At 41.3% G+C, this 26,343-nt stretch overlaps 1 protein-coding gene across 4 annotated transcripts in view; it reads left to right on the forward strand.

Moving 5' to 3' along the window:
* The window catches only part of DAAM2 (dishevelled associated activator of morphogenesis 2), a 199,882-nt gene that overhangs the window by 10,855 nt on the left and 162,684 nt on the right, over positions 1-26,343 (forward strand). For 3 of the 4 annotated variants that reach the window (XM_065680032.1, XM_065680031.1, XM_065680034.1), the window contains exon 1: positions 13,491-13,777. The exons of the other annotated variant lie outside the window; for it this stretch is intronic. The gene's annotated coding sequence lies outside the window, so the exon portion shown is untranslated. Of the gene's footprint in view, positions 1-13,490; positions 13,778-26,343 lie in introns of those variants that run through there. 4 annotated transcript variants of the gene reach the window in all.

A 26,343-nucleotide genomic window follows, 5' to 3' on the forward strand; every position in this document is an offset into this window, starting at 1 on the left:
GAAGGAAGGCTGGAGAAGTGAGCTAAACATTGTTCTCATTTAGCTGAGTTGTCAAAACACTGGGTCCTAAAATGAGCTTATGCAGAGCCTTCTAACACTGATTCTGAGTCAGTTGTTATTATCCCTCTTTTAGAGACTACAGAGTCAGAAACAAGAATTGGCTTGCCCATGCCCACACAGAAATGCACAGCTAGTGTCAGCATTACAACTTGGTTACTCAGAAGCACACAGATGTTCAGTATGTATCATACTTCTTCCCACCTCTACTTGCTGTAAAGACTTCTTGCAAGGGATCAGATGCATACTCTTTGTTCTCTTGCTGTTTTTGTATGATTGTCTTCTGGTATAATTTCCTTTTTAATATAAAAGTCTTAATGAGTAAAGTAGTGCTTTTCAGTGACTATGGTTTCATGATGACTGTAAAAATACAGCTCTTTGAGTCTGAAAAAGTTTGTACCTGTAGAACTTTCTGTTGTTGACTCTCATGGGTAAACCGCTACACACTGATGCGAAGCAAGAGAGGACATGAAGATTTCAAGAAGTGGCTGAAGGAAATTTTCCTTGCCACAGCAAAGCACAGCACTGAAAATGAGAGGACAATCAATTTAACCAAAACCAGTAAGTTCTAAAAGGTTTAGAAAACTTCAGGTTGATGCTGAGGTTGAGATGAAGGCTTCCTCTCTGTTGACAGTTTATGAATGCCTTTGCCCTCCCTAGATGCTGGGCATAACTGTGTTGGCTTCCCTGCGGCCTGGAGCAGAATCTGCAGGCCCTTTCCTTTAAAGCCTTTGGAATTTACATAACCCTGCAATTGTAGCAATGCAAAATGTGGCTCTGGTTACAATAACAAGGATTTAGGGAACGCAGGGAGAGATTGTAGCAGCAGAGGCATAAAAGCAAAACAAAACAAAACCCTACATGCTGTTTCAATTTTCAGCAGCCACGTGAGAACTGTCCTGCAGTTTCTGGCTATAAATAAATCTCTGCCGTCATAGGAAGACAAAACCCCAAACAGTTCACATTCCTCCAAAATTTTCTTAAGGTTAAAAGCAGTGTGTGTCTTTGCTGAGGAATGTCAAATTATTACTCAAGGGGGCTGATATTTGCATCAAGTGAAAAAAATTGGCATTAAGCCTTCCTTTCCCTGCTCCGTCTCTGCCAGCTCTTTTGAGAAAACCACTTAGGACTGCATATGGATAATGTGCCAGGCAATGCTTCTTAAAGCCCCAGGGGTTCACTGCCCTAGTGTCAGCTGAGGTGGGAACTTTCTTTGAGATGAACAAGGACTACTCAGAAGCCTGCATGTTGCTTCTTGTCAGATGTTATATCCTAGTTCTCCTACAAGTTGTGCTGGGAAGATGTGGATGAGGATTGCTTCATCGCATAATGAGATGCTGTGGCACTGACAAATGCAGACATGAATGCAGGATCAAACAGCCAGTGCTCCATACCAAAAGTACTGCTATCGAAATAAGTAGGCCTGCTTGATAAGTAAGCTTATAGTTATACATGGGGCTAAACGAAGATCTGGTCAGCCATTCAAATCCAGTTTCAGTTGATCCGATTGAAAAATTCTTACAATTTCAAGTGTCATAGGATAAGCTACCTTATGTTTAAACTCAACGATGAGAAGATACAGTGCCATGTGAACTGCATAACTAAAGATAGCTCTTTAGGGAATATAAGGACAGACTGAATAATGAAGTGGTAACATAGGGAATGAATGGAGATAATCTTTATCAGAGATCCCTAGGGTAACCAGGACCATGTGAGGGTTTCTCTACATTAATGAGATAGAGAGATCTAGTCAAAACTTCTTTCTGGAAAGGTAAAGGTCCAAGTCTTAAAATGTGGCCTATTGTGTCTGTGTGGTGAGATCCCAGGCTGCAGCACTGGAGATTGGGAAAGAAATATCAACACCAACAAACTGGGAAGGAATTACAGTTTGCAGGGAAATGCATGGGTTTAAGTTGATCTTGTACTGTTGCTTTGAATGGGCATGAGGCCTCCCTGAATGGGGTATCTTTGAATTTGTGAGTGTTCCCTGAAAAGCACAGGAAGGACAATCACTCTCATATTTGGAGGCACCTCAAGAGGTATCTCATAAAACTCAAGAAAAGGAAATGCCAAGGCCTGTTGCTGGGGAGGAATAACCTCATGCACCAGTGCATGCTGGGGACAACCAGCTGGAAAGCAGCTTTGTGAAAGAGGACCCAAAGTTCTGGTAGGCAACAGGCTGAACAACTCTGAAATGTACCCTTGTGGTAAGGAAGGCCAACAGCATCTAGACTGTATTAGGTAAAACACTGCTAGCAGGTCAAGAGAGGTGATCTTTCCTCTCTGCTCAGCGTTGGTGGAACACAACTGGAGTCCAGTTTTGGGGTTTCCCAGTGCAAGAGAGAGATGGACATGTCGGAGAGAGAGGGCAACAAAGGGCCACAAAAGTCATTAAAGGCCTAGTACATCTGACATATGAGGAGAGACTGAGAGACTGAGAGACCTAGCACTGTTTATTCTGCAGAAGAGAAAGCCTGAAGGAATCTTATCAATATGTGTAAATACCTGATGGTGGGGAGAGTGAAGAAGATGGAGCCAGAAGCTTCTCAGTGGTGCTCAGTGGCAGGAAAAGCGTTTATGGGCACAAACTGAAACAGGAAGTTCCATTTAAACATAAGAAGTACTCTTCTAATGTGGGTATGATCAGACACTGGAACAGGTTGCTCAGAGAGGTTGTGGAGGCTCCATGTGCAGAGTTATTCAAAACCTGACTGGATGGGGCACCAGACAACCTTCTCTAGTTGACCCTCCTTTGGGGAGTGGGTTTGGAGCAGGTGATTGCCAGAGATCTCTTCCAACCCTGACTGTTCTGTGTTCTGTGGTATCTTAAGCTATTTTTTTTTCCTCATGACTGAGCCAAAAAAGCTCAAGAACTGTGATCACAACTGGTACTTCCTATTCTGGGCCAAGTACTACTTGGGATGTGCTGTCCCATGTCGTCTTAAAATAAATTATGCCAGGACAAAAATCAGGAACTGTGGTGAAAGGTTTGAGGGGAGCAGTGGAGTTGCTTCCTGTGTTATATATAATTTGAGGTTGGGTAGAGGACTTCACTGTCTCATGTTTCTAATGTGGTGTCTTTCACTAGTAGGAAATTTATACAGAAATGTAAAAAAAAAAAAAAAGGAAGGAGGCCTGAATTTGCCCAGTGTTGGTAGACCTGTGTTAAAGTTGATATTGTTACTTCAGTGGAAAATGGGGTTAATGAACGGAAAACAAGGCCCTGTGCTTCTGTTATCCCCAAAAGACTACAGTTTCTATGAATAGTCTTAAGGCACCCAGGGAAGAACTGACAATTTTAATGATGTTTCTTTTAAAGCATCTTAGTTAAATGTCACGGGGAGAAAACAAGGTAAAGGTTGTTTTAATGATATTTCCTAAAATGACAGTATAGCAGCATTTGTGGAATGTCCTGGAGCACAATCATTTGGCTTTAATAGAAAATAATGAAGAAACCACAGCAACAAGAAAATTAGCTGAATGATAAAAGTAAATAATTCATAACAGATTTCCTCCTAAATCCTGGAAGTCATCTGTCTAGAGCAGCTGATAGAAAGAAGCCAAAGCCAGTAGTTCGGTATCAGCTGAAAACTATTGTTGGATATGTTAATCACACTCTGTGCAGATGAATGCGTTTCTTTTTCTCTATCAGTGATCACTTATGATCCCTGTACTCAAAGCTAATGTGTAGAGTAAATAATCAACAATTTTTCTGCAATGCAGCTGCAATCAGTGTTGAAGGTATATGTATATGTGAGAGAGATGAGTACATACGAGATACACATATTGGTTTTGATTCTAGAGTATAGTAAGTGTTGACTGCTTCAGCACAGAAGCCTTTAAGTGTTTTCTTGTCTTTACATGCCCAAATAGTATCTACAACCTGCACCTTCTCTTGCTTTGTGTGCTTCATGCACACTAAGCATGTGCTTCAAATCATTCTGGTTTAAGACAAAGTAATTTCATCAGAACACTGTAAAACTCATAGAGACCCACCCTGTTAACTTACTTATACTAAAGTTAACAGAGACCATACAGGAGCCTTTGTACATATTTGTTCTGTAATTTCTTTTGAAATTGAAAAAATATTGGAAATACCTTTTATATTGATAGAAAACTAACAGGAACTATTCATTTGCAATTGTTTCCACAGAAGTCCACCTCTACAGTCAAAATAGCTATACTAACTCATATGAAGGTGGGCTCTTTCTAGACAGTGAGGACCTGAACTGAACACAGAGACCTACACAGAAGGAGAGAAGAGCAAATCAGAAACTACAGAGATCATTCACGTTAGTTCTAATTTCCATGTGGGGAATGGGAGATGAATGGATTCTCAGGGAGCAGTATTTTAGCTATCATCTTTGTTCTCTTAAAGTTGTGTGGTGTTACCTAAATTCCCCAGACAAGAGGAATCTTCTACCTGTGGAAAAGCAGTTTTTAACTTTAGAGCAAAGTTAGAGCAAGCAGGGCCTCACTATCCCCAAGCCAGGTGTGTTTAGAAACAACATATATCCTTAATGGCATAAAACCTGTAACCTTTATTCCATCTGTTCCCTTTACCCCATCACCATTTCAATAGAACAGAACTCATGTCCAGGCTGCACTACAAGTGTTAGTCATGCTGTTACTCACTTTAAGGGCCAGCATATTAACTTGGTTTTGATTATAATTATAGTCTAAACTGGAGGCATTTCTTGTAAGCTAGTAAATATGTTTATTGGAAGTGATAGTTTGGTAATGTTCTTGCTTTTCTGTTCTATTTTTCCTCTTTCTTTCTTTATTCTGTCCTTCACTCTTCTTCACTAGAGTGACCACCAATTAGAAGAAAACCTAGTGTCAGCATCTTTCTCCTTGTTGCAATTTAGAATCCTGCAGGGTTTTAGTCTATTAAGAAGGCCTTGTGCATTCAATTTGTGCATGAAGCCTAATTACACCTGGTGTCTCATAATTTTTGGTGTCCTTACTATTTGTCTGTAGTGCTTGCAGAAATCACTTACAGAGACAAAATAACTTGAAACCTTTTCTTCCTAGCATGGTAGTTCCACTTCACAGGATCTGAAATGCTGTGAAGCCATGTGACCCAGCTCCCACTGACGCACACTCTGCAGCATGAGTGCAATGCAAGTGTAAAGTGTGGCTGGGTTAGGATGGTGTGTGCTTCATGCTGATGCAAATGAGTACACCAAGCAGCAGTGCAGTAGTGAATCAGTTGTTAGGGCTCAAGCTTAATCGTATGTCTGCTGAATGAGTAGTAAGTTTCCTGTAGTTGTCTCCATAGGCATGATTCTGCCCTTCTGTCTGTATCCTAAATATTTCCCACAGCTGTTAGAAGCTCACAGACAGCCAATACACAACATACAAATGCTAAACTTCAGATTCTATTATGTGGAACAAAGGATGAAGTTTTGCTCCCAGCTCTAGTTCTCTAGCTGTGTTATAAATATGTATTCAAGAGGAACGCATTTACTCCCCATAATTTTAAACAATTACCATTTTACATCTTTGAAGTAAAACTTCAAAAACTTCTGGAAAACTGACTGAATTGTCCTTGATTAGCTACATTCCTTGAGGTGACTAGTTTCCTCTCTGGCATGTGCAGAGGTTCAGGAGCAAACAATGATTTTAGTGCCCAGTCTCTGTTCATAAACATCTTGTGCAGAATCAGTGTCCTGGGTTCAGCAGTAGCAGTTATTTTTCTCCTTCTAAGTAGCTAGTGCAGTGCTGTGTTTTGAGTTTTTGGCCTGGGAACAGTGCTGATAACGCCGATGTCTTTAGTTGCTGCTCAAATGTTTGGTCTGGCCAAGGACTTTCTGAGCCTCATGCTCTGCCAGGGAGGAGGGGAAGCTGGGAGGAAGCAGGGACAGGACACCTGACCCAAACTGACCAAAGAGGTATTCCATACCACAGCATGTCATGCCCAGGATGTAAGGGAGAGTTACCAGGAAGGGCTGGGACTGCAGGGTTGGAGGAGTTATCGGTCGGTGCTTGGCTGGGGGCAGTGGGGTGAGTTATTGGTCGGCTGGTGTTGAGGTGTTGTATACTTTCCCCTTGTTATTTCCTTTTTCATTATTATTATTGGTGGTAGCAGTAGTGATTTGTGTTATACCTTAGTTACTAAACTGTTCTTATCTCAACCTGTGGGAGTTGCATTCTTTTCGATTCTCCTTTCTGTCCCTCCGGGAGCAGGGGGAGGACAAGAAAGCGGGGGAGTGAGTGAACAAGCTTTGTGGTTGGGTTTAAACCACGACACAGAGCCACTACCTACTTAAATATGTGCTGCTGTCTTGGCATAGCCCAGGTCTCCTTCTGGCTCAGACTGCCACAGTGGAATTAGACCTTGCAGAATCTGGTGTGTCCCTCTTTGTATCCCAGTCAACTACTATGCAGAGAGAGTAATATATTTTTTGCCTCCAGAACAATTCAGTCTTACTGGTAATCACACATATACTACTTAGCACTCCACTGGAGCATTGGTACTCTGTGTTCCCAGTGAACTGAACTGCCTTGCCAAGTACAACAAAGATGGCTTAAACATTTCTTCTTCCCTCTCCTCACCCTCATGTCAAGCAGATTTCCAAGAGAGCAGTTCAGCATCCTTTGCTTAGAAGTAAGGAGCCACCTTTCCATAGGAACTTTGTCACATTTCCAGGACTCCTAAGCATAGGAATTCCTGTAAATAAAGCCAAGTATTCTTCAGGAAAGCATGTGTCACAAAATAGGAAACATTCTGTGTGATGGAAGTTATGTCTTAATTAAAATCAGAGTGGGTTAACAGTGGTGTAATGGAGGGGAAAAAAACTACAACCACAAAACACCAAAGCCCTAAAAGCCAGAGTAAAGAGCTTGGCTATCAAGTACCAAAGCTAAATGTCATTTGCAATTAATTGCTATAATAGGGTCAGCTCTCTTCCTAATTGATTTCAGTTTTTAACTAAGAGATCAGTGCTGCTAATTAGTTTGCATGTAAACTTCAGAGGACATGAATAATCAGAGTTTAGCAAGCCACACCAACTGTAACTAATCCTTCTAGCTCTTCTGCAAAGAATACACAGTAAGCAAACATCGTCCCCTGCCCAGCATCACAGATACAGCCAGGGCTTGTTGTTCCAGCTATTTTTTTTCCACGGAGATGTTACAAAGCACTCAGAAAGAAGCATGCAGAACTGGCAACCTTGAAGTCACTTTTGAAGCAAGTGGGTAGAATAGGAATAGAATGATAGCTCTATAACCAGTACTGTAAAGAAGTAAATATTTAGCTGGAGCTCCCTGCCTGCTAAGCAGCTGTTTCAGTATCCATGATAGCCAAGATTCATTTACAAAACCCCAAGGCTGTTCTAAGTTGGTATCAGTCTTAACATACCTTCAGCAGCTTATAGACCACAGAGTCACAAGGGCAGTTTAAAAACTGCCATTACTTCTTCATTCTGTTTTTGTGCTAACCAGAAGTCAACCAGAGTAAAAGATCTAGCCTAGACTGTATCAGAGTAAGAAGGGGAAATGAGCCTTTCCCTTTGCCTTTCCCTCTTCCTTTGTATAGGCATTGCTTTGATTTTCCTGGAAGTCACTGAGGTCTGTGCATTCATAGCTAAAGACTAGGAATTGACTGTATTAATAACCTACTCTTGGTTGGAACAAAGCATGCTGATTTAGATCATTGCTAATTAAATGATGGTCAGTACAAAATCAAGCATTCCTTAAACACTTCCAGAACTTTAAAAGCCCACATGCCGCTCCTCACCATGCAGCTAAACAAATCCATGCACATAAATCAGGGAAATAAAAGGAAAAATCTCCCCAGACCATTTAGATCCCAACCTAATTTTAAAATTATTATTAGTGAAATCCTATGTTACAGTGCAGCCCAAGGTGGTCTTTGGTTTTTTTGCAAAAAGGAGGAAAAATCCTTGAAATGAAAAATGTTGAAGAATATCATTATACAGACTTTTTTTGGAACAGCTGCCTAGGGACAAGTCCACTCCAGCCCTCCCTAGTTCAGATATTTAGTAGATCTAGCCAAGAACATGTGGTTACTAATGTTTGTGCTACAGATCATCTGTCTGCATACTGCACCTTTCTGTAAGGTGACCATTTGCTGGAACATAGTTTTTTGTTGGTTGGTTTTTGTTATATCTTTCAACGATTCCTTCTGAATATAAGAAGATATACACAGAAGGAAGTGATGGGGAAAGCAGAGGACTCCATTTTACGAATCAGTGCCGTCTGTTTAACTAACTGAAAAGCAGAAAGAAACTGAAAGAAGTTCAGCTGACATGGTTTTTTGTTGGTTTTTTTTTTTTTCTTTTTCCTAAAAACTGGTCTATTATCCCTGAGAAAGTATCGTGAATAGGTTCAAAACATTCATAAGGTGTTAGGTGTGAACACAACCCAAGTTTCTTCAAGGCAGCCAAATGAAGTTACAGTGAAGTTGCTGGCTACAAATGTTTAGAGTAGTCAGAGACTGCCAGCTACCTTTAATTGCCGGCAGACGATCGATGTTTTAGTGGCAGGAAAGTTAATCTAATTCTGGTTGATTCTGTGTCCTTTGCCTTCAGGGATCTGGGTTTGAGCTGGGCTGTTATCTGAAAACATAGTTGTACTTTCAAGATGTTTGAAAAATACTAACCAAAGCTAAAGGGAGAAATGGGACAATTCCTATAGAATTTCCACAATTTTTTCTTTTTTTCCTTCAGTTGGAGTAATCTCTAACTTTTGCATTCCAACAGCTTGTAAACCTTTTCTCCTTTCTGAATAGCAAATGCCTTTTTCCTCTTTCCATAGCTGTTGTCTGAGTTGCAGCAAATACTGGTGGCTTTTCTTTCAGGCTTGTGTGTTCCCTTGTCAGCAAACAATCTGTGCAGACCACTCACTAAATCTTGACCAATACAGGAGAAAGGGTTATAATGGGCTTTGGAAGCCAATGAAAGAGAAGCAGCTGTATACAGGAAAAACACAGGGGAAAGGATGAAATTGGAATCTACCATCTCCAGGATAGTCCAGACTAACATCTTACATCTCATTATGATGGATACAGATTTTAATATAGTTGTAGTTGACTAAGTTCTGTGGCATGGACATTTTATAATATGGAAAACAAAACTTTTAATTTAAAAACAATTGTTAGAAGTAGTTTGATAGCTAGTATATTGATTGAAGGCATTGCTGAGGAATGGTATCTGCATGTTGAAGGCTATAACTTTCATTACCTGCACGAATCCTACAGACCTGATAAGGCTTAAGTTTAAGGAACAAATTAATTTTCTTTCAACCATTTTTTTTTATTTTTAGGTTTTTTTTTTTATTGAGAAAATAAACCCACTAAAAATAAATGTTTGTACTGGGTTTGTAGTGGCAGCTAACTAAACCATTTTTCCAAGGTGTCAGGAGTGCTGCAGAAAAAGTACACCAGCAATACATCAGATGCAAGCTAACCTCAACAACAGTAAATTTTGCTGCAGTTTCACTCAAACATCTGCATGCATGCACATGTATAAATGCGTACACTCACATGCAGGTATGTACACACATTGTGATTCATCAGGTGGAAAACAATCTTGTGGCACTAATAGTTTTAATTTTTAATTAATAATGAACATTATTTCAGATGAGCATTGTCCAGATCCCTACATTTTTAAAGTTCAAAGCAAGTTCTCAAGCTGCAGTACTAACACATGAAAGATGTGGGTAAGGATTGAAAAGTTTTAGTCTGGAATTTTCATATCCCTGAAATGGAGTATATTTTCATCCTTCTTCATCAGGAAGTCAGTGGGAGTGGAATCTAGCCCTTAGATCTGATGGTGTGGTTTGAGCCCAAAGATAAAAATAATTTTAGAAGAATTATATTACCTAAAGGAACGTATATGCATGTCAGTGTTGAATTGACCATATATGCCTCATTTCAGTCCCTCAGCAACAGGCGACAGAATTTCTTGTGGCTCTTTGATATGTAAAGATAGTGATAAGTAAAGATAATGTTAGTATATAGTGGTAATACTGCTTTGCATGTCAGACTCAAGAGATGCTCAAAGCATTGTGTGGTATTTCAGACTGGGAGACATGCAGAAACAATCTCTGTAAGGAGGCTGTGAAAGTCTTGCTAGCTCTGTAGCCTGTGGTGACTGAGCTGCAAAAGCTATAGCTGCCCTGGGTGGTGGTGTCAGGCAAGGCATGCAGCCGAGTTCACAGGGCTGTGGTGTTTAATCTCATTGTCAGATGGAGCAGGCAGCCTGGCACTGGGATTCCTCTCACAATGGGCAGTTTTGTTGTTAGATTAATATACCCGTGTCCTATTGTTTTGACAAGGGATCTAACAAACAGTTTGTATCTCCAGAGGTGGAGCAACATCTCACAGAAGCTTTTGCTTCTGCATTCTATAAGGAATCTGGTTTTGAGTAGCAAAAACTCTATTTGGTTTTGTATGTGCCTTTCCCCTTGTCTTTTCACTGTTTAATAATAGGCACCCTTATACACCAATAATACTGTAGCTTTTTGGCCTTGACCTTGGTCATCATAGCCTAAAAATGCTTGTAGAAATAAGCAGGTGATTTCTTTAATGGCCTTAATCCCAAACTCAGAAGGAGCTGCCTTTGTGGGTACGTTTATGCTGTCTTGGGATGTAGACCTTACGTAATACGCTGTCCAGAAAGAGAAATATACCTTTTATCTTTCTTGGTAGCTTTGAAATGACTTCTGGTTTGCTGCCCCACATAAGCTAAGACACGAAAATAGCTCCTATTAAATGTCACCTCTTGTGCAAGGGGATTGCTCTGCAGAATCAAACATTTTTGCAAACTACAACACTTCCCAGTTTTCACTGAGGTATCTGCATTGCAGTATTTAATAATAAAAAGCTGGCTTATCTGTCATCTTTTGGCCCAAGCTGTTACTAATACAAGTATTCAATTATATAACACCACAGTTTAATGGACTTTTTTTGTTATTGGGGAGTCATAGAAAGAATCAGTGATTTATCTAGTTTCATTTACTGCTGACTAAATATCGAAGCATGCAGCAGAACTCAATTTCTATGTCCTTTATTTTATTTAATATACCACACATTTCTCCTACAGCCAGTAATAGAAACCAGGAGTTGTGCTGTAACCGTTAGACAGTGCACTGTCAATGGAACATCCAGATGTTGCAGGGGGGTGGTGGGGGTTGGTGTGTGTGCAGCTTTCACAAGGGATTATAAACAGAGTAAGGAGCAACATATGTAAGGAACAGCAGATACTCTTTTTTCACCTTAACATTTATGGTGGTTAGATCATTCTGGTCCAGTGGCACAAGCCTGTTTCCTGCTGGGCATATTTTGGTATTCTGCATGTTCTTGTTTTGTGTACGTGGAGCAATGGAGCATGGCTTTAGCTCCCCCAAGTCCCCATTTCTCTCCATTATTGGTGTCTTTGCCATTCACTTCCCCATCCACTGTAGCACCTTACCCTGTTTTCTTGTAGATTGACTGTTTTGAGCATACCAGAATAACCTTAGCTGAGGTATCAAATGGATGATCAGCTTTGTCTTAAAGATGAACATTCTTTTAACTTTTAACTAATGGACAAGAGCTATTTATCTTGGTTACACTGTATCATAATAAATGGTACAGTGTGCTAAGGTGAGAAGGGAGATAGTGTCAGTAATGTGAGCCTACCTAACCCTTTTCCCTTGGCCTGCTGCTGCAGGTTAGTTAATTTCTAGGGATTGATACAGGTCTTTGGCTCCAGAATCTTGGCTGGAGGAAGGAGAGGGAAGCAAGAGAAGGAACTGGTTAATCATTCTCACCTCTTCTTTTAGCTCTTCTTTCCTCTTCCAATGAGAAACTGAGAGGATGGTGGCAAAATGGGAGGACCAAGAATGATAGGAGAAGCTCAAAAAATGGAGATCAGCTGCAGAAGTACCTGGCATGCAGAAGGGGCAAACAAGGAATAAAGGGACAGGGACTTGGAGGATAAGATGAAAAAAGTAGTAAGCAGAGATGTAAGTGGAAAGTGAGGAGTAATAGACCAATGGAAACATGTGAACAGAAGGAAGGATTGATGTAATTTAGAAGATCTCTTCTACTGTGCATCACATATAGCTTCTATGTGTAAATCATAGAAAACTTTCCCAGGCTTTATGCTGAGAAAGGCAGAAGCACAGTACAGCTCATGCTAGAGGAACACTTATGGGTCCCTGTGGTTTAATACAAGGTTAATAATGCTGAATATTATAATTCGGTAATGTGGCTAAATGGCTACTTAGCTTACAGGGTAAAATGTATACATGCTGGCAGTTAGCAGGTAGCTACTGAGCCAGCTTGTGAAGGACCATTAGCATCAGAAGGGCTGGATTCAGCTTCTGGTTTGTACCCATGTTCTACCAAAGGAACAAAGAAGCTGAAGGACATTATAGCTTGCTAGCATTTGCACCCATTCTGTGCACTGGCGTGTGTATGTGAAGGCAGAGAAGACAGGACAGTGGTGGCTTGGTCTCATCTTGTTTGGTTTGCCCTGCCAGTTTGAAGGCAGTATCTTTCCCCTGTAACTTGCTTTCTCTGGTTGTGCCATTAAATATATACATAGTTGTGTATACACATGACTTGTGATATGTGTTGATTGGTGTTGTCATCATGAGAGTTCAGTTATTGTAATGAAAACAAATGACTTTCACATACAGAGAGCAAACCATATATTTCCATGAGTTAAAAAAGCAGATGGTGTTACTATCTCCAAATTTCAGCATTACTGTTTGACATAAAATGTGGTTTCTTCCAATGCAGACAGCAGCACATGAGTCAGGCAAAAGTCAGAAAACAGTCTGGAAACAGAGGTTTACACGGGATTAAAGCTATCCAAAGAATGACTGAAGAGGAAAAACTGGGAAATGAGGGCTTTTTATTCAGTTAAGTCAGACCCTCTCCATTACAGGGAATAAAATCCATTAAGGTCTCAGTGACCCGGATTGCCAGGGGATATCCCTGACCCTGGTACCGCCGTGGGCTGTGGGAAGGCAGCGGTGCCACATCGTGCGGCACGGGGCACAGGGCGGGAGGGGATGCACCAAGCCCCACAAGGGGCCCCGCACCCGCGGTCCAGGGAAAAATGCGGCCGCTCCTGCTGCTGCCGTCTCTTCCGCGGCGCCGTGATTCCCGCCTAGCCGCAGAGGGTGCGAAGGAGCAGAACTAGAATAAAAAAGTAAAACCAAAACCAGTGCAACACCTGGGAGCCTTTAATGAAAACTCTATAGAGGAGAGTTGCCCCTGTTGCCAAGGCTCGTAGGAGCCAAGCCCATCCTGCAGTGGTTACGCCCGGGCTGGAGAGACCAATTACCACCCCCCCCCCCCCGCTCCAGGCGCCGGCCCGGGCAGTCCTGGTGACCCACGGCCGGCCGGAGCTTGTCCCTTTAAGAAAGCGCAGCACAGTAGCAGGGGCCGGCCCTGCCTCCCGAAGCTTATAGCGCCTAGTGGGGTTGCGGAATGGGAAGTAGTTCCTGAGCTGGGGCCGAGAAAGTGCACACGGCAGCAGCAGCAGGAGAAGCAGCAGCAGGAGAAGCAGGAGCAGGAGCAGCAGGAGCAGGAGCTGCCAGCACAGCCACCCCGACTCCACTCGCTCAGAAGTATCTAGCGCGGGTGTCAGCGCTCCGCCTGGCTCCCTCGCACGGGGTGGACGTTCATGACCACTGAGCTCGGCTGCTGTAAAAAAAAAAAAAAAAAGCAAGTAGGAAAGTATACAGCTGGATAAAATTGGTAAGTCAAACTAATGTTACATCTTCCTCCTTGGGCTGCAGTTTTCCAGTCTCTTAATTTGTAATGGGTTTTTTTGTCTTTTTTCAGCAGTTTTTTTTTTTTTTTTAATTGTCTTCTAAGCAGAGCAGCTGAGAAAACATGGAGGCAAAATAAAAGTGTAAAAAACCCCGAGGATTTGTCAGCGTTCGTGCTATTTTTAAATCCTCTTTCTACATTGACGCTTTGCTGCAGGAGTAGGGAAGGGGAAATCAGCAAGTGCTTTTGTATGTGAGGGGAAAGCAAGCTGCTAAGAGTTGTCATTGACTTTCTCGACGAGAGGATTAAAGAAGGGGGGAACCCACAAAAAAACTTTCAAGAAGCTTGAAGTGACTTGTCATTTAGTTTTCCAGAGTGAAAACAAATCTCCTGTTACAGTTTTAAAACGCATTGGAATGTGTGCAACAGGAATAAGAATCTGTTTAAAACTGTTATCAGTGAAAATCTGGATGCCGAAGTATATTGCCGAGCGAGTGTCGTGTATGTTTGTTTAAATTTAACTAAATACACGGGCAGCCCTGGACTAGCAGAGGCAGTAAATGCCATTTTATTTGTTCCGGACAGAGGGCGACGTTGCTGCACCTGGGATAATTCTCCCTGGAACGGGGAGGTGGTAAAAAGTCAAAAATTGAGTAGCGATATTTTAAATCATTAAAGCAGAAATTGTTCACACATGCAGAATGCTGCAGCATTAGCATTAGCATCCAGTTAGTCGATGTCTTTAATTTTTGTCTCCTTAAGTTGTGGAGGTTGGTTGGTTGCTTGTTTGTTTTTTTTAAGAGATTATCTGAATTATAAAGAAAAAAAAATCCTAAATAATGTTGATCAGATCTAGAAATTAAAGCCTGCTGATGACCCTGTTATCTTTTCTGGAATGTGTTGTGGGGTCAGCATGGATAGAGAAAGGCAAGGAAAGCGTGGAATTGCTTGACAGAAATGTTAGTAATGGTGTAGGAGGTGATGAAGAAGTTGATCAAGTTGCAGGTGATCTGACTGTCAAGTTAGACATCTGATATGGGAACATATTCCTTGCATCCAGTATAGATATATAGCAGAGGTTGGAGATCTATAAGATGAATAGTAAAACCTGTAAACCCTAATGACTGAACAGAATATTGTGAAGTAGTTTGGGGAAAGGGAAGGGACATGTTTAGGCAGGCATGCAGCTTTCTTCACAGAAATCCCAGTACCACTACTGGTACTGATAGAGGCTGATAGTTGTACCATATTCTACCCATATATAAAAAAGAGAGAATACAGGAATAGACTGTCCTTACCTCTGTGTGTGTATATTCGCTTATGCATACCCTGTTGGGTCTAAGAATATTCTGCTGCTTCTTGGAGTAGGAACTTAGGTTTCAAAGGCTTTGAAAGGAAAGAAAGTATTATTTTAAGTGGTCCAGTTCTATTGTAAGTGGAGAAGGATCAGAGCTGTTAAGTTCCTGTCTGATACAACCACTACAGAACTTGTTTCTGTTCTTAGGGCTCTGGTTGTGCCTTGAACAACAAGGTGTTTCTGTCTGGCTTTATTCCTGTAACTGACAAAGCACATGCAGAAAGATTTGCAGGTTTTGGGTCCTTAATGGACATGCTGGTCAAAGCAGATTAGAAGAACTGAATGGCCATACGAAATGCAGTCATTCAAACTCCCAATTATTGTACCTCATTGAAAAGTTTAGACTGCTACTATCTCTGCTGAATCAGTGGAGTATGTGAGCAGAAGTCAACTGTCTTAGTTGCAAGAGTCAGTTACACAGTTATTATGAGGGAGTGCGTCTTTGGGATATTAATAGGTTTTGAGGATAAAAATAGTAATTTCTTTGTACTCCTTATAGTTCATTTGACATCCATGTAACAATGGCCCTTTGAAATTATTTTCTAGATTAGAGGAAAGATTTCCCTCTTTAGTTCATCTTTGAACTAGCAGGCACTAGTCAGATATCCAGCTCCTGCTTCTGTAATTTACTGAGGACTCTCTTTCACTTTCCTATTAGCAGACTACTTGGGATTACTTAGCTGTCCCCTGTGTGCTGTGCAGGATATGCTGAACCCCTGGGCAGTGGAGCAAGTGCATTGAGAATCATAGAGCTGTCATCATCTATGCACCCTGCAACAGTTTTGTACCTAGCAGGTGATTGTCTTGGTTACAAGGCTAATTTATCTACTGAGAAGTGTGTCTCCTCCACTGTCACTGATGTTCAGCTAAGCTCTATCAGTTATGTCTCCCCGTCTATTTCATGTCTGCATGACATGTTTAATATGGCAAAGTGATTTTAGTTCAGTTCTACTTGCCGATATTTCAAATTAAAAACTTTGCTTCACAAATGGAAGACACAGTTTGATGTGTCTGTTCCTATTTTTACTGTATTGTTTGGAAATTCACTTCAATATGCATTTTATTTTGCTCCTGAGTGTTTTTCTTTGAGTTACTTTGTACCTGAGAGTCCAAACTGTAAGTCTGTCTGTGGCTGATGCTGAGGCCATGCAGGTAACTCCTGCAGAGTCTCCAAAACATGAGCTTAATATGACATGTGTGTGATCTTTAAAATGTGAAGAAATCCTCCACTTATATTTATGCCAAGTTAAAGAAATGGAGCTTTCTTGAATGGCTTTTTTCATTAGAGACTGTTCTTTCTACCTGCCAGGAGATAACTCATGATGTTGGCAGTACTATTAATTCTGTGCCTGCCATCAAAGTGCTTGTCTACTACTTGTAACACTGACTTACTGCTTACACTGCCCTCTGAGTGAGTCTTGCCAGAGCAAGACTCATAGTTACTCAACAAATTACTGACAGGTCAGTTTCTAATGTTGTTAGTTTTTCGTCATTGTTTTGCAGAACTTCAGGTTCTTGTTAATTCATCTTTGAGCATCTTATATAGTCTACTTAATAAAGCCTACTGCAAAATTGTTTCTCTAAGGAAGTTTCTGGCTTCATGTAGTGCAGGTTGGCTTCATCAAGGGTTATGAAGGCCTGTGATACTCACATAGTTGAGCTGAATGTGATCTTATTCTTTGTTGTATGTAAGGCCTCTTTTTGCTTTATGTAACAGAAGCAGAATCCCAACTTAAAACTTCAGTTTCATATCAAATGCTCACTGTGCTCATAGTGTAGTGACCTGACTTGTTCTTTGATAACAGCTTTCATAGACAATTTTTTACACTGAAAAGTGATAGATGTGTTTTTATGTCTGATTTATTTGCCTGTCTCTACTTTTGCAGTCATTTGGACTGCCACATTTTCCATTACACAAAAGATCTGTTTATCAGTATAAGTGGTTACCTCTCAAGTTGCTGTCCTGTGCAACATCAAAAAATGTTGACTTGCAGGGAAGGTGAAGAAAAGTAAGTAAGACTTAATAGCTCTTGAAGGTGGAAATGGAAATGAATTATTGCAGGAATGTGTTCCCCAAAGAACAATTTTGGTGGAGTACATCCCTGTATGCAGCTAGTCCCAACTCCTCCAGACTATTAGCCAATGCTCGTGTGCATGAGCATCCTCCAAGGAATTAATTTCTTTCTGTCTTCACATATGTACAGCTGTCATCTTGTATCTGAGAAAGTTGATGACTGAGTTGTTCCTTCTTCTTATCTGTAGTTCCAAAGTTCTTTTCTTGACCAGATTAATCAGAATCCTTGGAAAACTTCAGTCTGCCTTTGATCTCAATCCATTATTGAGAATATTATTTCTTAAATGTAAAAATTAACGAACAAGAAGGCTGTAAAAAAAAAAAAAAAATAAATTAGGCACCAGTTTAATTATACCTACAAAAACATGGTAGTGACCTAATATATCATTAAATAATCAAATTTAAATACTGCACTGACCTTGCCAGCCAGTAAATCAAAGCAATGGTGAAATCCCTTTTGTTCTCTGCTACGCCCTGAAACCTGTGAAATAATCTTCTGAGCACTGAACAAAAGTATGTATCAAGTTGCTGTGTTTTGGAGCATGAAATGGGGAAAAGAGGTAGGAATTTCTAGATTCTTAGGGACTAAAAAAGGCCCTGCTGAGATTCCCCCTTCTTTTTCTATGATTGGATAAATTCAAGAGACCATGGATTTTAAATGTACCATATGAGAAGAAAAGACAGTGGCAGCTGGCAGCACTGTTATTTAGTATGGGCTGCACTTTTGTGTGCCTTCATTGGAAAGGTTAGGTTTTATACTCAGGGCTGCTGCTTACCATCCTGTCAAATGGTCCTTTGGGTAGGGGTGGTAGGGTAGTTGATTCACAGTGCAACTGTTGACTTTTAAAGTGGAGTATAGAGCAAAACCGGTTCTGAAGTCTGCATCACTTTTAGCTTCCTGCCCTCATGCATTGTTCTATTTGAGAAACTTGACATTGTGAGAAATGTGGATGAGCAGGAGCATCAAATAATGAACTTTTATGCCATGTGGTGTATAACACAACATCCAGGTGCACCAGGTAGGCTACGAGCACCCTTTGCAACTGTCCTTTTCAGTTCTTTTTGCTTATGTTTCATGTTTGATTTTGGGGTTTGTTTTTCTTTAACAGGGTGTTGTGTCATTTTGCCAACATGAAGCACTAGCCAGATTGTGTGTCTAGCTGTGCAGGCTCTTTCTAGATGTATCAAGACCTATAACTTTACCTACATCTGTCTGCTAACTGGCATGATCATATAGTTGTGTTTATTTTGAAATCCACAGAAAGTACATGTAGAAACACTGTAATTTCATTTCTCCAAGAGAATCTTTTCCAGGAGTTCATGAAACCCGAGCTTGTGCCAAATGAAAAGCTTTTGTGTTATCATTTTCAGTTAATTAAACAAATAAACACCGAATCCCTTACAGCAGCAGTTTTATAAATATTGTGCATGTGCATGTATGTGCATGCCTATACTGGTGCTTGACTGTCATGTTGACAGCTTGGGCCTTTTACAGTAGGCTAGGTGTTACTATACACTTTCAGCTACAGGATGGAATGATGTAGGGATGCAGAGGATGGATGATCACAGAATCACAGAATCACAGAATCCCAAGGGTTGGAAGGGACCTAAAAAGATCATCTAGTCCAACCCCCCTGCAAGAGCAGGGTAACCTACAGTACATCACACAGGAACTTGTCCAGGCGGGCCTTGAATATCTCCAGTGTAGGAGACTCCACAACCCCCCTGGGCAACCTGTTCCAGTGCTCTGTCACTCTTACAGTAAAGAAGTTCTTCCTGATGTTAATGTGGAACTTCCTATGCTCCAGTTTACACCCATTGCCCCTTGTCCTATCACTGGATATCACTGAAAAAAGCCTAGCTCCATCATCCTGACACCTACCCTTTACATATTTGTAAACATTGATGAGGTCACCCCTCAGTCTCCTCTTCTCCAAGCTAAAGAGACCCAGCTCCCTCAGCCTCTCCTCATAAGGGAGATGTTCCACTCCCTTAATCATCTTTGTGGCTCTGCGCTGCACTCCTTCAAGCAATTCCCTGTCCTTCTTGAATTGAGGGGCCCAGAACTGGACACAATATTCCAGATGCGGCCTCACCAAGGCTGAGTAGAGGGGGAGGAGAACCTCTCTTGACCTACTAACCACTCCCTTTCTAATGCACCCTAAGATGCCATTTGCCTTCTTGGCCACAAGAGCACATTGCTGGCTCATGGTCATCCTCCTATCCACCAGGACCCCCAGGTCCCTTTCTCGTTCACTACTTTCCAGCAGGTCAACCCCCAACCTGTACTGGTACATGGGGTTGTTCTTCCCCAGATGCAAGACTCTACACTTGCCCTTGTTAAATTTCATCAAGTTTCTCCCCGCCCAACTCTCCAGCCTGTCCAGGTCTCGCTGAATGGCAGCACAGTCCTCTGGTGTGTCAGCCACTCCTCCCAGTTTTGTGTCATCAGCAAACTTGCTGAGGGTGCACTCAGTTCCCTCATCCAGGTCATTGATGAAAATATTAAACAGCACCGGTCCCAGCACCGACCCCTGAGGAACTCCACTAGTCACAGACCTCCAGCTAGATTCTGCGCCATTGACCACAACTCTCTGCCTTCTTCCTTTCAACCAGTTCTCGATCCACCTCACTACTTGATCGTCAAGCCCACACTTCCTTAGCTTATCTATGAGGATGCTGTGGGAGACAGTATCAAATGCCTTACTGAAATCAAGAAAAACTACATCTACCGCTCTACCATCATCCCTCCACCTAGTCACTTCCTCATAGAAGGCTATAAGGTTGGTCATACATGACTTCCCCCTCATAAAACCATGTTGGCTGTTCTTAATGACCCCCTCATCCTTGATATGCCTAGTGATGGAGTCAAGAATAAGTTGTTCCATCACCTTTCCAGGGATGGAGGTAAGGCTGACCGGTCTATAATTACCCGGGTCCTCCTTCTTGCCCTTCTTATAGATTGGTGTGACCTTTGCCATCCGCCAATCCTCAGGCACCTCGCCCGTTTCCCACGACTTACCAAAGATGATGGAAAGTGGCCTAGCAATGACCTCCGCCAGCTCCCTCAGCACCCGTGGGTGCATTCCATCCGGACCCATCGATTTACAGATGTCCAGATTGCATAGCTGATCCCTAACCCAATCCTCATCTACCAAAGCAAACTCCTCCTTTGTCCTGACTCCTTCTGGGGCTATAGAAATCCGGGGCCCTCGGGGAGAGTCTGCAGGAGTAAAGACAGAGGCAAAGAAGGCATTCGGCACCTCTGCCTTCTTTATATCCTCTGTCTCCAGGGTACCCACTTCGTTCAGCAGTGGGCCTATATTGCCTCTTGTGTTAGTTTTATTTGCTATGTATTTGAAGAAGCCCTTTCTATTGTCTTTAACCCGACTAGCAAGATTGAGTTCCAAGGAGGCCTTAGCTGTCCTAATTGCCTCCCTACATCCTCTAACAACTGTCCTATATTCCTCCCAAGCGGCCAGCCCCTCCTTCCATAATCCATAGATTCTCCTTTTCCACTTGAGTTTGCCCAGCAGCTCCTTGTTTAACCACGCCGGTCTCCTAGATCCCTTACTTGACTTCCTACTTATTGGGACGCTCCGATCCTGAGCTTGGAAGAAGCGGTCCTTGAATGCTAACCAACTATCTTGAGCCCCTTTACCGCCTAGTACACTTTCCCATGAGACTTCCCTTAGCAGTTGACTGAAGAGGCCAAAGTTGGCCCTTCGGAAATCCAGAACTGTGGCTTTGCTAGGTATTCTATTCCTCCCACACAGGATCCTAAACTCCACCATCTCATGGTCACTGCAGCCAAGGCTGCCATTGACCGTCACCACTTCGACCAAACCCTCCTTGTTGGCGAGTACTAAATCTAGCAGCGCTGCTCCCCTAGTTGGTACGTGTTTTGTTTTTCTTTTTTTTTTTTTTTTAATACATCTTAGTGCAGCTGAAACAGACACAAAATAAACTAAAAGCTTCAGTGTCTGCATCAAAATGATAATTTTTTTGTTAGGGTACTTTTTGAAGAAAACATGCTAAAGGCTCAATTTTATCTTCTGTTAAGCAAAACCCCATTTTTCTGGCAATTTGGTACTTTTGTAAAATGGACAGTAATTTGATGAAACGTGTGCAATTTGTGTGTGCTAAAAGGCTGGGTTTACATGAATAGAAAGGTACATTGGCAACTGAGCTACCTCTTGGCACCCACATCTCTTTTTAACCACACATCTCAGTAAGCTGAAGGATTATTATCTTTTAGAAATCCTGGACAGCTTCACTGATGAGTTGGTTTTCTTTTGTTTTCATTTTAAGAAAGCCAAATTAATTTAGTTTGGGTGAAAGCTGTTAAACTGACATCCCTGGAAGACCACAGTCCCTTTGTTCAGCCACAGAAGAAGTGGTGCCTTGGGCCATGGCTGAGTTGGCTTCCCCAGTGCTGCTCTCTAGCTGTGTTAAAAGTCTGTTAAATTTCTCCTTTTTTTTTTTTTTTTTTTTTTTGACAGCGTTGTCATATTACTGACAAGGGCCTGACTGGGTAGATTTGGGATGGCTTATTCTGTAATCTGTTTATGCCAATAGAAATCCTTGTGATGTTTTTGTTTCAAGTGACAAATAATACTATGGCAAACGTGCTCACTTGTCAGGACAGCCTTGATCAATTCAATTCACATGAGCAGCCACGAAATGGGAATGGTTTTGTTGGTTAACCAGAATGGATTCAGCCTAGTGACCTGATGGGAGGGCATACTGTAGACTATTACCAGCTCTGTGAATCATTCAATCACCTGATGCGGTTTTCAGTACCCCACTTGCATTACACAAGTCCTGTGGTTTTAGGCTCCACATTCCTTGCCTGATTCACAGGCACTTTGGAAAATTGCATGCTTAATTTGCATTAAGCTCATCTATAAGTCAAAGACTGAACTGCAGCCGCTTCCTTTGAGAGTGGGAGGTGGAACAGAGGGACTGTATGACAGCAGTACAGAGGTTGTGATAGTACCTGCAAGGATGTGTAATAACTTAAGCACGGACTAAACTGGTTTTGGCAGGATGTTGTATTTAAGAAAACAAATGAACGAACAAAACAAAACAAAAAAAAATCCAAACAAACAAAATGTTTTTAAACATTATACAAACTTGTATTTTCATGTTTGCATATATGATGTCGTCCTTTTATTCCCTGAGATTTAAACTGTCTTTTAAGCAAATTCAGTAGAAAAAAAATAATCTTTTATTTCTGTCTATAGAGCACTTGGTTATAAAAGTATAAATTTGTACTGGAAGCTGGTTTTCAGTCTTTGTGCTGGCTATTTTTTAATACTACTCAGGTTATAGAGTGAAACTTGGCAAGGTAGTTCTCACTTCCTGTTTCTTGTTCACTTCTCTAACAGTTCTTTCGTCGTCTAATACTGTGCAGTGTTTGGGTTGGAAGCCCGTCAGGGAATTACTCATGTTGAACAACCATTTTTTTTTCTTTTTTTTTTCCACTTAAGAAAACACTGAAAACAAATGATGAGTTAGCTTTCAGTCAATAATGTTGTGCCCTTGCCAGCCATCCTGTGTCATGTTTAAGGTGGCTGACTGGTAGGTGAAATTAAAAATGCAAATATATATATAATCCAGTCATGTTATTTTTTTCCCCTGTTTCATTTATCTTTACAAGACACCTTAATTAGCTGTGAAGAAGGTACCTACTGCAGAGCTTTGACTTTGAGAGTAATAGAGAAAGAAAAAGAAAGTGTGACTGTCAGGGTTTGGAGACTTAAGCTGATGCTTGCTACTTTGACTACTTTCATGTCCCAAGGCCCAGACAGTCAAAATAGCTCAGAGTTGCATTTTCAGTTTCTCAGCCTGAGAAGCAAATGATATTAACAGCCAGGCATTCAATGTGCAAAATTCTTTAGGAAAATACAGCATCTCATACCTCAGCAATATTTGAACTCTCTTGAAAGACTTGTCTCTCATCTTAACTTGGTGGTTAATAGGAACCTTTCCATATTTCAAATAGCTTTGCTAATCTGCACAGTGTGCTGTAAATGCTTTATTAAAGGAAGCTGTTTTTTAATGCCCTTGCATGTTTTCAAAATATTTCTTTGGGAACCGGAGCAAAGATCAGACTCGGAACTGGAGTTCCAGTAAAGGCTACTTGCAATATGGCTGGTTTTCCAATCCAACCTTTAAATTGTGGGTTGTTATTTTTGCCCTTCAAAATATTTACTTAATTTATAAACCACTTTGACTCTAAAAATATGCTAGACGAACAGGGGAACCACTGTATCATTCTCAGCACTCAGAGTTTCTTGTGGAACAATGGTCACAGGGAGCTGGTGGATTACTAAATAGGTCTAGTGACTACTTCCAAGGACCACCTTTTGTGGAGCACAGCTGAAAAACCAGAACAAGCCAGCACCAAAAGAGCTTTTTTGCATTAAAAATGTATGTTCTCTTCAGCTCCATCAAATGTAAGAGGTCAAGACTGATAAATAGTCTTGTGCGTGTGTGAACAGGGTTAGATAGTACTACTGCACAACAGTATGTAGTAAACAATGTATTTAAGGATATATATCTGGGTGAATAATGATACATGGATACATGTAGGCAGAAGAGTGATCATTGCTCTATAGTTGTATGGTTTGAAGGGATTTGGTTCTACACATGGCTACATGTGTCGAAGGGATATACATGAACTATTCTATGATTCTATGAAGTTATCATGCTACTTGGTTCATTGAGTCCCTTATCCCAGTGTCTGAGGCTGTGATTTGTTATGCTGTGATGTGATCCGAAATAGACCCACAACTCACTGTAGCGGGTTCTTTCTATCCCCTGGGAATGTTTGTCTGGCTTAAATGCATGAAACATGTGTAATACAGAGCTGCAGCTTATAGATCAACACTGACTCCATTTGTGGGAATGAATGAATACCTCATATTTGATGTGCTATAGGAGAGTTCACAGATGACTTCTTATGTTACAGTACTATATTTTTCATGCTTTTTCAGCTTCATGTGTTTTGCTTTTTCTCCTGTGTGTAGAATAGGGTGGTACTATCCTGGACTTTTTAATATAGAAATAGGATGTGAAAAGATTTCTCCCTGCTGACTCTTTTTAATGGTTTTGAGACTTCAGTAAAACTTCAGTCAAGTCTGAAAAAGACGCAATTGTTTCTATACCCACCCACACATGTCAAATGAAACTTCTTTGTTTAACTTGGATTCTTCATCAATTATTTGCTGTTTTAATTTTCTCACTTATCTACCTCCTTTCACAGTTTCTTTTGACAGCTTTGCCCCTGGATACAGGTCTGTGAATATAACTTCTCACAGTCTAGTCTGATGATTGCATGATAGGTGAGAGGTTACACCTCCATACTGCTCATTGCAGGTGGTCATAGATATATAGATTGTTCCTGATTCAGTCTTCCTTATGATCCGAATTTTCACCCAAAAATACCAAAGTCCCCACAGGGGGACAAACTCCACTTAAAAAAACACCATCAGTTTGCTTAATAAAGAAAGCAGACTCACCCTGCTAAATAATCTGGCTTTATTGCTCCTCGTCTCTGGATTCTATGTATTTATTTATCTATCCTATCTTGCTTCAGCAGAAGATGAGGTGTGCAAGACTCAAAGAGATCTCCTGAGTCATGGAGTACAGTGTTTCTGTAGTTGCAGGAAATTATACTGCAGGATAATTTACCCTTTGTAAATTTACCAGTCTCTCTCAAAATTAAACGTCTTTGCTTCTGTTGCTTCCTATTAGGAAGCCATTCAAGTACCATGATCCTCTGATGTTTAGAAGTATGCTTCAAATTCCCGAACTAAATTTGTTTGTAGTCAGTTCATGCCCATTTGGTTTTGTGCTAATACTGGTCTCTAACGGTTCTTCCCCCTTCTCACAATCTTCCTATTATATGAGAGGATTCTTGACTTTCTCACCTTCTGTTTTTCCCTAAGAAGTGAAGATGATTAAAATTGTGTTTCTCTTCCCAATGTTCTTCATTGTCAGTGTCATTGTGCCTTGGTTTGATAAATTCTTTAGTCTCTGGAGCTTTTTAGTCTTTCCAGTCAATTCTCAGACAGACAGAAGCAGGAAAAGGTGGCCATTTGCATCTTCTTAAATAGGCAGAGATTATGTGTAACTTCCCAGTAACTCTGGGGCCAGGAAGGTGAGATGGTGAGAAGGAGAAAGTGGCCTGCATGTTTGTTTTTGCACCTGTAAAAAGCTTTCACTGAGGACTTTGTGAAGAATGACTTGAGTCTGAGGATATGGTGCCTGGGATAGCTAAAGGCATTCATCCAGTTCTTACATCCAGTCCAGCTCTCCCATCCCTCTGTAAAAACCTGCTTTAAATGAGCCGGCTGATAAAGCTTTTGGAGGGAATGCAGCTCACAAATGAGTTTTTGAGGGCATCTTTGCAGCTGTTTCCTCAGAAGGAATGAGGCAAGCGGCTCCCAGAGCCCCAGGCAAATGCCTGGGATCTCTCTTCTTCAAAGTGCATGGAGGGTTACTGAGAAGAGCTGAGAGTCCAGGGACTGATGGAGAGATGAAGCCAAAGGCCTACGAGTGGGAGGCCTGTCAGTGGGAACCTCCTGCTGTCAGGATCCCACGCTAAACTGTAGCTGAGGGCAGGCATAAGAGAGGAGAGAGAGCTGAGTAAGGTTTGCTGTGACCTTGATACGTTCCCATGCAACTTCCCTCTCCGGGCAGTGCTCAGTGGCATAATTTACAAGATTCCTCAAATGCCCTTAAACTCAGTAGGAAAAAATGTAAGGTTCATTCAGCATGCTACTATACTTTATGCTAGACTTATCAGCATGCTACTGATTTAAAGTGGTATGATTAAGGTTGGATGTCTCTTATAAGACAGTTTTTTATTTAACAGAGTGTAACAAAACCAGGCCTTTATGCAGAGAAGTCTCAAGGTAAACTGTCTGAGGTTCAGGGTAGAATTTTTGGGGCAGGAGGACAAAGGGTGGAGAGGAGGGAGAGCCAACACAAAAGGTCTCGCTCCTGGATTAGAGTGGATGGTAGGTAATAGATAGGTAGAGCAGGTAGTGTGAGAAAAGTGGAAGTTCTGTTTGGATTAATCACCTTTTTGAGGTTTTGAGGTCTTCTGAA

This window comes from Lathamus discolor, chromosome 5 (genome assembly GCF_037157495.1).
Source record: "Lathamus discolor isolate bLatDis1 chromosome 5, bLatDis1.hap1, whole genome shotgun sequence".
Classification (NCBI taxonomy): domain Eukaryota; kingdom Metazoa; phylum Chordata; class Aves; order Psittaciformes; family Psittacidae; genus Lathamus; species Lathamus discolor.